Source organism: Haliotis asinina, chromosome 12 (assembly GCF_037392515.1).
Source record: "Haliotis asinina isolate JCU_RB_2024 chromosome 12, JCU_Hal_asi_v2, whole genome shotgun sequence".
Lineage (NCBI taxonomy): Eukaryota > Metazoa > Mollusca > Gastropoda > Lepetellida > Haliotidae > Haliotis > Haliotis asinina.
In genome coordinates this window covers 25,373,215-25,387,680 of record NC_090291.1, presented here as the reverse complement: position 1 = coordinate 25,387,680, position 14,466 = coordinate 25,373,215, and the positions used below count along the sequence as shown (strand labels likewise).

The window sequence follows — 14,466 nt, the reverse complement described above, 5'->3', positions numbered from 1 at the left end:
ACATCACTGGTGGAAACATTACGTTTATGTTTTCCGAACGATAAAATGCAGCCTTTACATTCCCACAATGCAATCGTGGAATGTCGCATGACTAGTCAGCTTCAGCTCAATGTACTGATCTTTTCGTTGGTAGTAGAAATGAGGCGGTCATTATTGCCTTGTATGGTTTAAGAGAATCACAGATGTAATTAAAACGATCTAGAGAAGATGTTTAACCCAAACATAAACCGTCACCAAACTGTTCATCATTTGATTCTTCAAAGGCATTTAGAAGTTGGGATAGTAACACATGACAATTTTATGGATAGCAACTTCTTGGGTTTATTTTCACGACGTTTCGGGGCTTATCCTAGCCCCATCATCAGATTGAGCTGAACTGAACAGTAAGGCTAACTGTTAAAGGGGCACTGATGTGCAGCGAATGATGTTTCTCGCCAACAGTCTAATTACGAAATCAAACTGCAAATTGGTCAGCGCCCGCTCCTTCGACCGTGACGGACAAAGGAACTGGGCTCCTGTCCATATTAGCAGAGTTTCTTCACCCAAAAGAGTCAGGAGGCCGGATGCCCATCATATGCCATTATTTAAAAATATCCATGGTATTCCTTGTCTGATCGTAACAAAATATCCCAGCAGTGTAGTTTGTTTCGGATGCTTGGATGGTATAGTTACTCAATTTGATCCTATTTCTGTGTTTTTAACCTCGATATTTAATCATGTTACATGAAAATATGATGTCTACAGGCACGTAGCAATCCATTTGTTTCAGTACGGAAGATTGCAAAGCTTTATATTTAAGTAATTTTGAGTGTTGGTTCAGCTGTGATAGCAAATATCATACGTAAATTTTGGTTTATTATTTATGATAGTAAAAACACACAGTCGATTTATTTGAATTCGTAAACAATAAACGATGACTTTGCCTTCGGTAGAGAAATCTGAAAATTTTCTAACGTAAAAAAACCCCTTATTTCACCTATTTACCCAAGTACACAGCAAATGCCTGTATGTATTCCTTATGTAACGAAATTCCGTTGGTATCCTCAAAACAGTTTCGGCCTTTAAGTGTTTTCAGGCTGCATGCGACACAGAGATTACATCTTCCTTGCTGTAACTCGCGTTTGATGGTGTAAACCTACACGTGTTATTTGTCATCATTCTCTGGATGGTCAATTAACGAATTCATAACAGGTATAATTGGTAGAAACACCATTTTGGTTACTCATCAAAGGTTCCCATTTGGCATTTCTCCTGTCTGGAGTAAATACTCAACATTATAAATTAAGGTCTGTAATGGCAAATGTATTGTATGTTATGTAATATGTGCATGTAAGTGATGCAAGAGGGTTTATCAGCTGAGTTACAAAAACAAACATCGATCAACAGATTAACCGATAACACACTGATTGATTAATTACTTTTGTCAAAAGGCAGTGTGTGTAGATGACTACACCCTGTCGTAAAGTGCGAATGTAAAAACATCCTCCCTTCAAAGTATTAACCACCCTTGCGTTGATTGATTGATTGCTCATTATTGGTTAACTAAATTACTTAGAATAGCGGACATCATACAATTAGTTGCGAGGTGTGCTATCTTGGGTGACCAATGAGAGGTTCATCAGGTTTTCACCAACGAAAGACGTGAAACGATGTGTTACTTTTTCGCAAATTACACAGTTGTAAGACACGCGACATAGAGCAGGATTATTTACCAGCTGCAGATGAATGGAATACAATTTCTTTTACGTGGATATTGATGGATACATTCCCGAACAAGGCAGTAGCCTGACATTGTTGCTATAAAATTAGTCTGTTTTACATTCATTATTTGCATTTTGTTTTAATCTATTTGTTGTAGCATTCAGCAGAATCTATATGGCAGAAAACACACACTAGATCGTGTATGTGTGTGAAATAGGATCCACATTGGCAATCTATACAATGTATAAATGTTGCTGTTATGTTAGAAATTTACTATAAGTATAAGCAGACCGTTCAGCAGAATCTATATGGCAGAAAATACACACTAGATCGTGTATGTGTGTGAAATAGGATCCACATTGGCAATCTATACAATGTATAAATGTTGCTGTTATGTTAGAAATTTACTGTAAGTATAAGCAGACCGTGTATTCTTTTATTAATTTTTAAAAATCATACAAATATGACAATAAACTAATTTGGGTTATGAGACACAATATAGAGGCGTACATTGGCTTCGTTATTTTTCCGTCCTAACAGGTTTTTACCATTTCTACCACTGGCAATTGATTAACCTTCAAAACGTTTCATTTGTTTTCATAATACATTTGTAATGAAGTAAAAATGACTTCACCTCAGTTGATCTGTTTATAATTAAACTATCAGTTGCGCATACGGACTGTGCAGCAGAGGTCACGAACCAGTCACGAATTCTGAGATATCATCCGGGTACTCACGGGAGAAAAACAATAACAAAAGTTTACACCAGTCCACGGAAATTGCTCCGCATCAGTGCCCCTTTCATTCTGCCCATGACCTCACAATGCTTATGACGCCACAATGCTATGACAACATGATACCAGTAGCTAACAGGAATGCTATGGCAACATATTAGAATTAGTAGTGAATGGTTACAACTAACATGACTCATAGAATGAATACATCTTATTTTGTATATATAATAGTGTTGTTGGATTATTATTTACAGATTAGAATGAAAATGCAGCAGAGAGGGTTCGGGTGATCCTGGCACAGTCAGGCTGGTCAAGCTCATCATCAGCTCAGGGCCCTCGCCCCCTCTACACGCAGCCCAGACAGCGAATGGGACTTCTCCCAGGAAACACTGCCTAGTCGAACCCACCAAGAACTTTCCGGAGAATATGGAGGCTCCCCAACACTGCAGCCTTCTGCATTACCCAGATTGTCAGAAGGGCTGTGCTCCCGGTGGAGAACCCGGGCACTCTCCTGATCTGCATCAAGAGATCAGGAGGTACCAAACCAAGGGCACCGAGAACAATGGGGAGCCTGACGACAGTGTACTTGGGATGCAAGCGAGACATTTCAAAGGCGAGGTCATTATTATTATTATTATTATTATTATGACAGATCATTATTTTACCAAATTGTAAGTATATAGAAGTTATTGTTCATCCATGGGTGCCCTTGTCGGTGTCTCTACTACGATTTTTTGGTGATGCACCAGGCACTAGGGAGGTAAACCACTAGATCTATATTGATCTCCGGCACTAATCTTCTAATGAAGATTGACTCAAGAAGTTTTCTTTTTCGCCAATTATTGATGTTGGATGCCAAGATTTGAGAGTGTTGCCAGTTGATAGAGTGATTTTGATTTTCAACAATGTGTTCTGAGAGTGCAGATTTAAGGTCAGATTTTTCAACTGACGTTTTGTGTTCTTTTAGTCTAATGTTGAAAGGCCGACAAGTTTCTCCAATGTAGCTGCTTCCACAATCACAAGAAATTTTGTATATACATCCTCTGGAATTGAACTCATTCTGGTTGCTGCCACCTCTCCCATTTGCTCTCAGGAAGGTTTTTAAAGTTTTATCAGAATAGAATGTCACATCCAAACGTGTAATTCTTCCAATGAGTCTGCTGATGTGATGGCTACAGTTAATGTGTATTTGTGTAGATTGATAATTTGATTCACTATGTTTATTATATTTAAATCATAAACATTTCTGAATGATACTGGCATATACGTCAACTGTTTCATTTTCTTTTGTAGAGGCTAAACATCAGAATGCCAAACCCTAGCTGTCATTAACCTCATTCATATCAATCTAAAACCTTGTAATTTCACTAGGCCGTCGAAAAATATATCCGCTAAACCTACCCTGACACAATGGATGACACGGGACGTAATGGGCGATATTTTCGTCATCAAATGTGCTAAAATGAAGATGCTAACTATTTCCATTCAGTGTGGTCGTTCAGATCTATGTTTTATGCGTACGATTTCGTGGTAATGGCGAGCTGACACGAAATATCAAAGCACATGTCGGTGATGAAAGTAGGAGGTGTGTCATTGTTTACATATCGCCTATGTAACGACGATTTTCGTGTCTCGAAACTGCTTAAATAACGTTTTCCAACACTGAAAGTAACGATGGCCGTTGTTCTGGTGACGTACACTTTGCCATAGTATCGATGAAAATGCTATGAAAAACTTCTAACCACCCGTCCTCGGATTTTTCTATAGTAAGTGTATCGTGCGTCTCCCTGCAGTGAACGCCGCCATGCAGCAGTGGTTGCCTGGGTCAGTGTCGCAGGCGTATCAGACCCAGGGAACCAGGCTGTCTGGTTTATTAAAGGTCACATGCAACCAAAAAATGAAACATAATTAAAACACATTTATCACTTATTCATGACATATAATATACATTGCTGCTTTTAAAAAAACAAATAAACACAATTATAAGCGTACTTCCTCCGAAACGAAGCCCTCGGGAGACCGAACCCAGTCATAGCGGGTGGATATGCACTCAAGTGTAACGACGGCTTCCGATTGGCTGTTTCATTTGCTGATACGCCGAGGGTTCATTGTGTGTACAGAAAGATGATCTGTTTGATGGGCATTTTAGAAGTATAGCCAGTCACAAGAAAGTCAGATTCTTTATGGATAACAACTTCTTTTTTGTACTTGATGCGTCGTTTCAGTATGGATTCATATACTGTTGTCAAACAAATTATATACACTAAAAGAAGTCGTTATCCATGAAGAATGTATATAGAGATGTTTGGTTTGGAAAATATCTGTTCTCTGAATTTGCGTTCGATCCAATAAAAAATCATGTCTGTAAAGATGGTAAACTACTGGGTGGCTGGAATCTGTCATTCGTCCAAGTACAAAGCAGGACTTAAAACTGACGAGAGTTTGCACTAGTTTCCGTCAGATACAGTCATCCGAAAAAAAAAATGAATGTAGTATGTTTTCAACCCACAGACATAAAAACATGTCATGTGTATCACACCTGCCTAATTACATAATGTGGCAGACACAGGACTCGGGTGCACGAGTCATAAATCAACATATTTTCTTTATATCGTATAGTCTGATAGGTGTTAAGTTTAAATTGCACGTGGTCAGTGATTGAAGCTGTGTATTGCATGTTGTCTTTAGCAGACAGGCAGGTGTGAATAAACCAGACACTGAGCTTTCTCTGTGACAGAGACTGCTTACCACAATCAACAAGTTGTTTTTACGTAACAAGTAGATTATTTACTTGTTTGTGTACACAACCAAGACTAGACTACTGCTCACGCCCTCAGACGCTGGGCATGCATGTTGTTTCAAGCTCCTCGAGCCTATTCACTGCGCATGCGTTATGGACGCAGCGCAGCGCAGCGCAGCTGTTGAAACCAGTTCACCCCACCCCCCACCCCCACCCCCCCACCCCCCAGCGCTGGGGGGTATTTAGTGAAACGTTTGAACTCCGATTTCGCGGGCTTTTTTTTCATCGCGTTTCTTTCAACTTTATAGGTTGAATTGGCATTTATTATGATTTGTTTCGGTAAGTGCACAACGAAAGGTACCAGAATCTGCAAAGTTGTGTTTTACATTGCACGTGACCTTTAACACTTAAAATTATATGTCTGCCTGTCTGTCTGCTAGTGTGCAATGCACAATTTCAATCACTGACCACTATGGGCTTGTAAACCATAAATAAAGAGCCGACTAAGCCTATCGGCAAATGAACCAGTGGCCAATGGAAAAGCTGTGTTCCACTTGAGTGCACACCCACTGAGTCTGACTGGGTTCGGGTTCTCGGCTGCTTCGTTTCGAGGAAGGTAATTTTACCCCAAGTCCAAAATATTGCACTTTGATTTGCAATTATGTGCTTATAATTGTGTTTATTTGTTGTTTTTTTTTATCAGTTTAGTTATGTTTGAAGTTTTGGTTGCATGTGACCTTTAACATTGAAGTGAACTATGGCCAGTGACCTTGTGAGTACTGGAAGAAAATTGATTGCTAATCAGATACTTATTCTTTGTGATAAAACATCAAACTGCAGGCGCATAGCGAATCATTTTTTGTGTGTAAGCCCGATATGCTGGAAAGTTTATATTCAGATAGTATTGTGGGCTTTTTTTAATAAAGGCAGCTACAACACATAAACTAATTATAAAGAATATTTGGGTGAGAGGTAACCACAATATTGTTCAACAAAAGTTGCTTTTTAATTACGGATTGGTCGATGGTAAAACACACTCCTGCTGAGATTGGAATGTTTGCTCTTGACCAATGGACAGAGAAAATTGAACCCATACTCAAGTCATTACACTGGCATCCGGTTGAGGCGAGGAGAGTGTTTATAGTACTCTATCACATATAAGAGTCCAACTGGCCTTTCATTACAATGTCTAAGTGAACTGCTAGCCCCCTAAAAAACACCCAGAAAATTGCGATCTGACAGGAAATTTTATTGCTTAGAGACTGAGCTGCTATGGAAAACATTCATTCTGTATTTGTTCTCTATCGGTGTGAAATGAACAGCCCCTTACCTTAAAACTGTCCCCATCTTTTACTACATTCAAATCACATCTTGAAACGCATCTGTTTTCACTTCTCTATAAACACCTCTACAATATTATTATTCTGTAGCCCTTTGCTCACCCACTATAATTTATTGTGAAGAAAAGAAAGGATTTTTTAGTAATCCAGTTTAAGGTTGGCGTGGACGGATTTAAATGGCTGCTTGACAGGTGATGCCACAAACAAGATACACTATGCCATAAAGAAAATATACTATGCCCAGTGACTTGTGTGCATGCAGATTTTCTTTGTTAAGAATAATTTGTTGGAAATATAGAAATGTATCAAGTCATCTGAGCACAGTATGCTGTTAAGGTAAAGGTGTTGAAAGGTTCGTATTAATGAAAACAGTGTAAATAAAGGACAAGGTATGACAGAGGCCCTTATTGGCCCACTACGTGTCAAGATTATCAAAATTTTACAACACGATAATTTTAGTATAATAAGGTCTAAATTAACTGTTGAAATTACCTCCAATTGCTTTTTTATGTTTTTAGCGTTGTTTGTTTTCCTCTTTGAAGACCTCAAAGTTAACATATTGTACAATATCTTCTAGAAAACCTAATTTTCTGATTTTCAGAGTGATAGAAAAGTGTGAGCAAAAGCATGACCCATCCCAATTTTTTCACCACATACGAAGACAGTAAATTAGAATGCACACACTTAAAAAAGTACATTTTTCGGTTTATGAAATTGCCCCATGCAACATCTAAAAAAATAAACATTGACATAAACTAACATCTTTAAAAACAATCCGTCACATTTACACATCTGTGCCATGATACATTATATTTTGAATGGTTTTCTGCTCTAAAATACACATATCAAACATCTTTATTAAAATTTTCAAAATCATAAGGCACTCGCTATGCTGATTTATGAAAGGTTTTTGGTTGTTGGTCTCTCCTAGAAAAGTAAGAAGATGTCTGAAGATTTTCAAAATATGATCAAGCAGCACTGTAAAGGTGAGAATCTTTTATATTATGCCAGAATTTGATCATAGTTTTTCTATCGTCAGTTTATCAAACACCGTTCAGTCGCCTGTCACTGTCAAAGTAACACTGTCATTCAACAGGATTGCAATGTAGGTGCAAGAACTTATGTACCTTGATGTTTCCAATGACATATTAGATTTCATTTAACCAAAATGACTACACTTAACTGTGTGAAAAGGTGTTTTTAGCTAGAATATAACATTGTATCAAGGTCTGGCAGATGATGGTTGCAATAGTGGACTGTTGGCTTTTTTTTGTTATCAGACATGCGGGTTCAAATCTTGCTTTTCCTAAAGTTTGGTTATCTGTTACAACACTGTTGAAACAAGCTTTAATTAGCATCATGTAAATCTTTTCTTAAGACACTGACCATTCACCTTTTCAAGTCGGTCAACCCATGCTTGCCATAAAAGGCGACTATGCTTGTCGTAAGAGTCGACTAACAGGATCGGGTGGTCAGGTTTGCTGACTTGGTTAACACATGTCATTGGTTCCCAATTGCACAGATCGATGCTCATGTTGTTGATCACTGGATTGTCTGGTCCAGACTCGATTATTTACAGACTGCCACCATATTGCTGGAATACTGCTGAGTGCAGCGTAAAACTTCACTCACTCACTCACTCATTCTTAGCATCAACTGTAAATACTTCGGCTCCTGACGAGTCTGGTAACAAGTCATCTATAGCTGGTGTTGGATAATGGTTTCGCTTCCATGCTTTGTTTAATGGTTTGGGATCCAGACCAATGTGCAAACAGTATGAATCCGCGTAGCGTATTCTTACAAAAGTTTGCACACTGGTTTTTAGTTTCATACTTCAATGCAACGAAAGAAATACACAGTCAATCCTTATAATTAAATTCAGCAACAAATACTATACCCTTTCAACAATATTTTCTTTAAACATAATCAAATTCATCGAAACAGATATCTTTGTTACCACCAATTAAAGGTCACATGCAACCAAAAATCGAACATAATTAAAACACATTTATCACTTATTCATGACATATAATATACATTGCTGCTTTTAAAAAAACAAATAAACACAATTATAAGCGTACAATCGCGATTCAAAAGTGCAATATTTTCTACTTGGGCTTACTTCCTCCGAAACGAAGCCCTCGGGAGACCGAACCCAGTCATAGCGGGTGGATATGCACTCAAGTGTAACGACGGCTTCCGATTGGCTGTTTCATTTGCTGATATGCCGAGGGTTCATTGTGTGTACAGAAAGATGATCTGTTTGATGGGCATTTTAGAAGTATAGCCAGTCACAAGAAAGTCAGATTCTTTATGGATAACAACTTCTTTTTGTGTGCTTGATGCGTCGTTTCAGTATGGATTCATATACTGTTGTCAAACAAATTATATACACTAAAAGAAGTCGTTATCCATGAAGAATGTATATAGAGATGTTTGGTTTGGAAAATATCTGTTCTCTGAATTTGCGTTCGATCCAATAAAAAATCATGTCTGTAAAGATGGTAAACTACTGGGTGGCTGGAATCTGTCATTCGTCCAAGTACAAAGCAGGACTTAAAACTGACGAGAGTTTGCACTAGTTTCCGTCAGATACAGTCATCCGAAAAATGTAGTATGTTTACAACCCACAGACATAAAAACATGTCATGTGTATCACACCTGCCTAATTACATAATGTGGCAGACACAGGGCTCGGGTGCACGAGTCATAAATCAACTTATTTAATTTCTTTATATCGTATAGTCTGATAGGTGTTAAGTTTAAATTGCACGTGGTCAATGATTGAAGCTGTGTATTGCATGTTGTCTTTAGCAGACAGGCTGACAGACATATAGGTGTGCATAAACCAGACACTGAGCTTTCTCTGTGACAGAGACTGCTTACCACAATCAACACGTTTTTGTACGTAACGAGTAGATTATTTACTTGTTTGTGTACACAACCAGGACTAGACTACTTCTCACGACCTCAGACGCTGGACATGCATACCTATTCACTGCGCATGCGTTATGGACGCAGCGCAGCGCAGCTGTTGAAACCATTTTCCCCCCAGCGCTGGGGGGAATTTAGTGAAACGTTTGAACTCCGATTTCGCGGGCTTTTTTTTCATCGCGTTTTTTTCAACTTTATAGGTTGAATTGGCATTTTTTTATGATTTGTTTTGGTAACTGCATACCGAAAGGTACCAGAATCTGCAAAGTTGTGTTTTACGTTGCATGTGACCTTTAACATTTTCGCTGTAAGAATTCGGTAATGGCGTGACATGACTCAGGTGACTCATTTACATAAAATGACACGCCTACCAAACCAATAGCCAATCAGCATAGAGCACCCCCAAACAGCTGTCAATCAACCAAGCTAACATCGGTCGGCGAATCAGAGTGGAACAACTCAACGTGACGCGTCCCGGTATCGGCAAAGTTTCAAGTTCAAACGTTTGAATTACTACCTGCAAATGGAAAGAGACAGTTTGAAAAGTGAGAATTGGAAATGAAGCCCGTTGATATGAAGTTAGTGGAACTGAGACTGTAGTTTTTTGCGCAGGTAGAAAGAGGCTGTGATGTGACTGGGATTGCCATGCCATGAACTGATGTTCCAACGTGCGCATGCTCTTGTCGAGGCGTTGCAACGTTATTAACGTTCACGGATAATTTTGAGTTGTTTGTTTATGTTAACCACAATGTATCAGTTCAATGTTTACGCAAAGTTCATTAAGGTACCCGAGTGCAAGGGAATTCCCTCGCTGTGTAAAGGTATTCCCCGACATTCCTCAGGTCCGAAAGTAGTCCGGTTCGGTGGGCGTGGTTTATTTTTTTCAGATTCATTGGGAAATGAAATCAAAAGAAATGTTCCCAGTCAACCAATCAGACTGCCAGAATTTTAATGAACACAATAAAAATTTAATTATTCTGTATGGACAAACACCTGTTCAGTAATTCCCATACCCTCAAGTTGCTTGAGTGCAGACTTTAATTTGGGTTTTAAAGCTAAGGGAACTCTCCTTAATGGTAGTTTAACAGGTTCTACAGTCTTGTCAATCTGTAATTGCAAGCTTCCTTCGAGTTTTCCTTCAGCTTTGAAAACATCTGCATACTCTTCAAGTATATCGTATACTTCAAGTATATCGACATACTCACAGAGATTATGTTCTCATAATTTACTGTTATCAACTGAGGAGCTTGTATGTCCCTGGGAACCAAGGATTGGCTTCATATCGTCATTGACGATAACAAACTGTAATTCTTTCACATCAACATTTTAGGGATTTTGAACTCAAACTCTGCATTTCCCAACAGCTTCTAGTGATGTGTTGTCATACATATTTAATGTTGTGATTGACTGAAGATAACACCCACTTCCATTAAACACAAGATTAAACAACTGTTTAGGCAAGACATTTACAGTGGCACCACAGTCCAATTGGAAGTTCACAGTGTTGTCATCAATCTGCATTCTTGCAGAAAGCTTTTTTGAAAAGTCACTCTCTGTTGCCTGTTATCAAATATTCATCTCTTATCCATCTCTTATTATCCCCCCGGCATGTAATGCGGGGGGATATAGTCGACGCCTCGCCCTTCCATCCGTCCGTCCGTAATCATTTTGTTTCCGGAGCATATATAACTCAGAAACCGTTCAATATTTTTAGACCAAACTTGATAGATATAATAATCTCAGCATATGGTTGTGATTACAGATTTTTGGCATTTATATTTTTTTTATTTCTCCATGGAACATTTTGGTGTTAGTCTTATGGTGGGGTGGGCTTCGTTTCCGGAGCTGAACTAAAAAATCTTTCACTATTTTTCTGCAAAACTTGGTAAATATATCATTCAGAAGCTGAAGTGGTGTCTTTTGCTATGTACAGTTTTTTTTATTTATTATTTTCTCGGTTTCCATGGAAATGTTTCTTACTTAGTCTCAAAATTGAGGGATGGACTTCGTTTCCGGTGCAGAACTGAAAAACGTTCAATATTTTTCTAATATCTGTCAGTGTTACTTGATAGATATGTGTGGCAGACCCCAGAGTGGTGCCTTTTGCTATTTACATGTTTTCCTGATTTTTTATTTTCTCCGTTTCTATAGAAATGTTTCGGACTTAGTCTCAAAATGGAGGGATGGGCTTCATTTCCGAAGCAGCACTCAAAAACCGTTCAATATTTTTCTGCAAAACTTGGTAGATATATCAGTCAGAACCTGAAGTGGTGCCTTTTGCTATGTACAGGATCTTGTGATGTATTATTTTCTCAGTTTCCATGGAAGCATTTCGTACTTAGTCTCAAAAGTGAGAGGTGTGTTTCGTTTCTGGAGCAGTACTCAAAAACTTCTTAATATCTGTCAGTGTTACTTGGTAGATATGTGTGGCAGACCCCAGAGTGGTGCCTTTTGCTGTTTACATGTTTTTCTGATTTTTATCCCCCCGGCATGTAATGCGGGGGGATATAGTCGACATCTTTTCCGTCCGTCCGTCCGTCCGTAATCATTTTGTTTCCGGAGCATAACTCAGAAACCGTTCAATATTTTTAGACCGAACTTGATAGATGTAATGATCTCAACCTATAGTTGTGCCTTTTGCTATTTACAGATTTTTGGCATTTATATTTTTTTTGTTTTTCCATGGAACATTTTGCTGTTAGTCAAACGGTGGGCTGGGCTTCGTTTCCGGAGCATAACTCAAAAACTCATAACTGCAAAACTTGGTAGATATGTTTGGCAGACCCCAAAGTGGTGCCTTTTGGTATTTACGGGTTTTTTTGTGATTTATCATTTCCATGGAAACATTTCAGACTTAGTCTCAAAATGAAGCTATGTGTTTAGTTTCCGGAGCAGAACTTAAAAACCATTCAATATTTTTCTGCAAAACTTGGTAGATATATCAGTCGGAACCTAGAGTGGTGCCTTTTGCTATGTACAGGTTTTTGTGATTTATTGTTTTCTTGGTCTCCATGGAAACGTTTTGGACTTAGTCTCAAAAGTGATAGGTATGTTCCTTATCCGGAGCAGAACTCAAAAACATCTTAATATCTGCCAGTAAAACTTGGTAGATATGTGTGGCAGACCCCAAAGTGGTGCCTTTTGCTATTTACAGGTTTTTATGATGTATTATTTTCTCTTTTCCATGAACACGATGCTGACTTTGTTTCCGCAGCACAATTCGAAAACCATTTCATATCTTTCAAAAGATCTTGTCAGATATATGAGACAGACCTTGAAATGGTGACTTTTTCTGATTACGGATATATGGCATTATAGTTTTCATGAATTCCATGGAAACAATTCTGACTTGGTCTAAAACCACAATAAGTCACTGTCAGGTGATTTGTCCTTTCACATATGTGGGGCCCGGGGGGATATGTTATCTTCTGATGACTCTTGTTTCTAAATGTCTCTCACTCACATTGATTTCATGCATAAGACATTTAATTTTTGCCTGTTAACTTGAATTTTATGAACAAACCTCCGCGCGAAAATGGAGGGTCTGACCGCACCCCGCTATTAAGTAGTATTGACACTATTGTATCGGCATGGAAATCTTGAAGAATAATGTTCACAAGATAATGTCATCGAATTATTACACTTGTCAACATTATTGGGGTTTTTGTTCCCTCTTCTGACACCATGCTACGTCCTTAGTTGTAGGTAGTGATGTAACGAGAATCAAAAGATGATCGACATGTAACTTCTTTATTTGAACCTGTAGTAGACAACCAGCCAAGGGGACTCAATACCAACATGAACCGTAACAGGCATACAGATTTAACACAGAATGTAGATTAGTTTCCTCTGATATCTGTATTGATTGGACTATAAAACTAGTCAACAAACATTTCTTATAATGAATGAGTGGAAGACTTGCTCTTTAAGTTATTTGGGCTATTTTGTTATGGAAGGGCAGGCGATTTAAAATTCAACATTTCAGATTGTTAGATCAGTTTGAAATCTGAGTGAAAACATTATTAAAAAGTTTATTTTGAAACATCTGGGCCTGGGTGCCTATTCTCGAAAGTGTCCCAGCTAAGACAGATCCTACCGAGTTAGGACAGGAGTTGTGACATCCTAGTGTTAAGATAAGACCCATTCTCGAAACCATCTTATCCATGTGTTATGTTGAGTAACTGATCCCAGCTAGTCAGCAGAAAGGGATAGAATGAGGTAAAAATAAAAATACATATTGTTTGTAGATCTAAAGAATATGTGTATTGCAACAAGTAAGTCTTACTCACTACTGATAAATTGATATAAACTCAAAAAACCTTCTTAACTCATAAAAACTGCGTGCTGTAACAGCTGTAATTAAGTTTTCACAACGTCAAAATTGGTGAACAAACAAGTACCACACCATGTTGATTTCCAGTGAGATGGCCTCAGAACCCATCCTAGTATTTGTTCTAAGTTAGGATATCCTAGCGTTAGGATACTTTTTTGAGAATAAGGTAGGACACCTATCCTAGACCCTAGGATCAAAGGTAAGATATCTTAGGGCTAGGATCCTTTAAAGAATAGGGGCCCTGGTCATATGACATTGCAAAGGTATTGAAATGCATGTCCTACAGTTACAATAAATCCAACACATGCTAGAAACCACATGAAAACAAAGGCCAGATTTACACATCTGTGAAATACATGTAAATGCAGAGTTGAGTGATCATTTATTTTAACATCTCTTTAAATGTGACAGCCAGATGATAGACATGTAGATATCAGATTTTGTTCGTATGGCCGTCAGATATTTCCTCATGTTTGTAAATTTGGTGTTTTGCATGATGTTGATGTCACAATTCATAATGGTGTCCATGTTGTCATCACTCAGTTACAAGCTGATGGCACATTCCAGAGACATAGCTTCAAATTTGAAGTAATTTATGGGGCTGTATGTAAATGAGATTGTCATAATTGATTGGTTAAGCAATTGGATTGGTGTTGTGAGTAGGTGGCCCATGTTGAAACAGAA

The 14,466-nt window shown here is 38.3% G+C and overlaps 1 protein-coding gene across 1 annotated transcript in view; it reads left to right on the top strand.

Annotated features, from left to right (window-relative positions):
• The window catches only part of LOC137257438 (tigger transposable element-derived protein 4-like), a 36,460-nt gene that overhangs the window by 20,378 nt on the left and 1,616 nt on the right, over window positions 1–14,466 (top strand). The window lies entirely within an intron of this gene.